General features: G+C 35.0%; 1 pseudogene; it reads left to right on the top strand.

The window, feature by feature from the left end:
* The window catches only part of LOC107728370 (SLAM family member 7-like), an 8,564-nt pseudogene extending 5,748 nt beyond the window's left edge, over positions 1-2,816 (top strand).
* Positions 2,817-4,360: the final 1,544 nt, after the last annotated feature.

Genomic DNA, 4,360 nt, shown 5'->3' with positions numbered 1-4,360 from the left:
ACATATATATATATATATATATATACTGTATATATATATATATATACAGTATATGTGTGTGTGTGTGTGTGTGTGTTTTATCAGTTTATGTGCAAAGTTTCAGTCATGCACATGCAGTCATGATGTACTACATTCCATAACAGTTATTGGATATGATATCCTACAATAGTGTGAGAACGTATTATTTGGCAATTTAAACACAAGGTCACCCCTTTTATAGTTCATCAAAAGATGTGTCTTTGTGTTACATAAAAAAATGTGTGTTTCAGATGCTGTGGAGGCTCCTGTCCTGACTGTGAACTCAAACTGGTTCAGTGGTAACTTCTGTACTGTGAACTTCACATGCAGAGCTCATGAGCTCATGATTGACTCTAGCTATCAGAACAACAGATGCTCTCCTGAAAATGTGACATCACAGATCAACACTCTCATCCTGGACTGCAGTGAAGAGCCCATCATCTGTAACCATAGCAACCCTGTCAGCTGGAAAGAAGACAAAATAAACACTATACAGCTTTGTTTTAATAAAGGTATCTGGCCAAACTCACAGACACTTAATCATTCAGAGTATAAATCAACATCTCTCAAATCAAACAGCTCATTTTGGTTACTAAATCTAGTCTAACTGCTGAACTGAGCTGTCAACTGTAGTTCTTAATGATATACGCCTCATTTTCCAGAGAAAAACTCAAAGAGTGTCCAGACTGATTCATCTCTCCTGTGGCCAGTAGTTGGTTTGGTGGCAGCGTGCATTTTGATATGTCTTTCAGTCTTTCTGTACTGCAGATGTAAAAAAGGTATGTCCATGTTGCCTCACATAGATTCTCTATGAAAAACTGATCTCTGTTCATCAATTTGATCAATTAAGTACTTTACTGCTTTTGTAAAGTAATTAAAAAGGATGATGAAAATAGATTTATGCTATTTTTTTCTCTTTTAGTCAATGAATAGTTCTTGTCTCTACTGAATATCTCTGATCAGATTTATTAAAAATCCTAAGTTAGTAACCAACTAGTAAAGATATTTGAGAGCAACTATTCATCTTAAACTACAGTACATTCTAGTTTTTCCAGTTTAGAGCTTAATTTTTAGATTTCATATATTCACCTCAACACAACCTGTTCAGGTTTAAATGTCACAATGTTTTGCACATAACTACAATGAGGACAGAAGCTGGTGCCAAGCAATAATTCAAGTACATTCACAAAAGAAGCAAGGAAGAACAAATGCAATACAAAGGATTACTACTCAAGACTAATGTAATCATGATCTTCATTAGGTTTACACTACACTGGCTGTACATGAGAAAACCCTGAGATGCAGAAGTTCCACAACGTAACACAGAATCTTATTTTAGAGCAGTTTGGAATTAACAGCCAATATATAAGATGAATAAATGAATATATCTTGATGTTGATATATTGCTGTATATTCTAAATCTCACAGGTGCCCAGGAGGAGGTAGTAGAATATAGTTCAGTCTATGCTCAAGTTAAGGTAAGCTTCAAATTACTGTTCATTATTAAGCTCACAGACATCACTGATATTCTTTCATGCTATTTAGTTCTTTTTAATCATGTTAAACATAAAAAATATTTTGGGATTATATTTGGTTATTTGTTTGTGTTGATGCTTCAAGCTACACAAATCAGTAGTTCCTAACCTATTCAAAACATATCTGCTTGCTATCTTTAATTGTATAGCAAGCGTAAACATATAATCTAAACAAAAGCCATAAGCACATTAAACTTAACTAGAGGCAATATTTGACTTTGCATATACTCTTAAAAATAAGGTTCCAAAAGGGGGTTTTCACAGCAATGCCATTGAAGAACCATTTTTTTCCTCTGTGTGAAGAACAACTCATTGTATCTAAAGAACCTTTTTTTTTTTTCACTTCAAAAAACCTGTAGCACAATGGAAAGGTTGTGTGGATCTTAGAGATTCTTCATGAAACCATAGATGCCAACAAAGAAAGAGTGTAGCAGAAAGCATTGAGACACATTTATGATGTCCCGGGATTTAACACAGATGTAACATTTGTTGTGTGTTACATCTGTGGGTGAAACTGTTGATGTGCCTGTGTAACTGTGCAGTGGTTTTATAGCCTCCCTTGATTTCCTTTCTCAATTTCACAAGCAATTAAAAAGAAATGGCAAGTAACACACTAAATTAAACATGAAATTATGAAGTAGAACAAAATGAAATAGTATTTTCTTGTCAAATGTACTCCAATAATCCTTTATTAACAACTCTGAAAAAATATTTTTACAGTGTGGGATTCAAAAAAACAAAAAAAAAACACTTTCTCTATGCATTTCATTAGGATGAAGCCCAGACACAAGAGGAAGTGGGAGGGAATGGACCCAACACAGTCTACTGCACTGTAGGACAACACCAAAGACCCACAACCCCCCCTGCAACAGACCATACAATTTATTCAGTGGTGTAAACAACCAAACGAGAAACCATCCGCCACTACTTCCGATGACACTTAAAATGAAACTGTGGCTATACAAGGCCTGATCACAAAACGGCATCCTTTGTTACATTTCCCATGTTTTGTATTCCTTGTGCTTTACTTTACTGCTGTGCTTCATATGGACTTTTGCTTTGCATTTTGCCCTGTTTGGTTCCTGTTTCTTGTGCCATGTTTGTAGTTCCTTTGTAGCAGTCTCCATCATGTTACAGATTCTTGCTATTCTCTGCAATATCTTTATATGGTTAAATGGTTTATATGCTGTTCTGATATTCAGCCAAAGTTGTTTGTACAATTAAGTTGTATTCTCTAGCATTGGTTTAATATATTGATTTCAAACATCCACATCCAAACCGTCTTAATATTGGGTGAATTCTTAATTTGATTTTGTTATACAGAACGTATAGCTTCTAAAAAATAACCCCAAAGTGAGCAATATTAGCAGAAGTGAAAAATAGTGTGACAACTAAATAGTGTGACAACTAACGATCTACCCCGCATGAAAATCAGCAGATGGGTATAATATTGACTTCACCTCTCATGATATATTTAACAAGTATGCATTTCAATTCAAACAGGTATGAAGCCAGACAAGCTACTGCTGTATGCAAATCCAGTACAGACATTACATTTACCATTCTTGTACATACAGTTGCCAAATCACAAGTCTTTTCAGTGCATTTTGGTTGAAAACCACTAGATGGCGACATTAAATCTTATTTCTGGCCATATGTTTCTCATCCAGTAAAAAAAAAAAACATTCATTCATTCATACATATCTTATTTAAATTGTGCTTTTGTTGATTCTCGGCTTAGTCTTGGAGATATCTTTACCAGAGAAAACATTGATGAAGCTTACGGAGGGAGACCTGCACATTATGAAGAAAAAAATATACTTATCCACAAATTAAGGATTAATTCCCACAAAGTAAGAATTTGTTCCCTTGTTTTTTTTAAACTTATTCTCTTATTTTAGTTAAATCGTGCCCACAAATTAAGAATTTGTACCCACTAATTAATTTGTTCCCTTGTATTGATTTAATTAAAAAAGGGAACAAATAAGTGTAATATAATATAATCATGAATCATGACTTATTGTACAAACTAAAAGAGTTTTAGCAACTTAAAAAAAAACATTGTGGGACTAGTTCAAGTCAGGAACTGAAATCAGGAAGTCAGATTTAGACTTCTGTAAGCAGCCATGTTTTAGACAGCAGAGCAAACCACTGTTAAAAATCGCATCACACAACTGCACTGATGTGTCTGCCATTTCACAGCAGCTGTTAAGATTGCCACCTAATGGAGACCTCTTCATTAACTCCCAGTGATCCAACTGTTATGCGTAATGCGAAAATATTTAGGTTTGAATGAACATTGAAGTTGCCTCTTACTGTCAGTCATGATTTTTCATATGAAATGGCATTAAAGCTAAGTGGAAGCGATACAATGATTCTTCCATGTTTATGAGGCATTAGTCACACTACATCTCACACTTGAACTCAACTTCCTTCATTGTTACCACAGAATCATTGTTTGTTTGCATGTTTTTGTTTGCTGCGATGGCTTTTAGTTGCGTTCAACTGGATATACAGACACAAGAACTACCAGAGTATCTGTTACAGGGGAGTGTGATGTGTGTGTACTGTTTATTAAAGCTGCAGTCCATAACTTTTTAAAAAATGATCCAAAATCACATTTTGAGCAAGTACACAACCAGCCAGTGTTCAAAACTATCGCCTTACTTTAGCTCGATTCACAGCGGTAAGCTTGTAATAAAGTTTTCTCATTTGAGTGGTACGGGTAGGTTTTCGCGGGAAATTCGAGCATGGCGCTGTGTCATTACGTCACGTCTGTAAACATAAAGAAGTTGTCCCGGCTAGTA

This window comes from Sinocyclocheilus rhinocerous, unplaced genomic scaffold (genome assembly GCF_001515625.1).
Source record: "Sinocyclocheilus rhinocerous isolate Xijiao unplaced genomic scaffold, SAMN03320098_v1.1 scaffold3323, whole genome shotgun sequence".
Taxonomy (NCBI): Eukaryota; Metazoa; Chordata; class Actinopteri; order Cypriniformes; family Cyprinidae; genus Sinocyclocheilus; species Sinocyclocheilus rhinocerous.
This window is presented reverse-complemented; position numbering and strand designations above follow the sequence as displayed.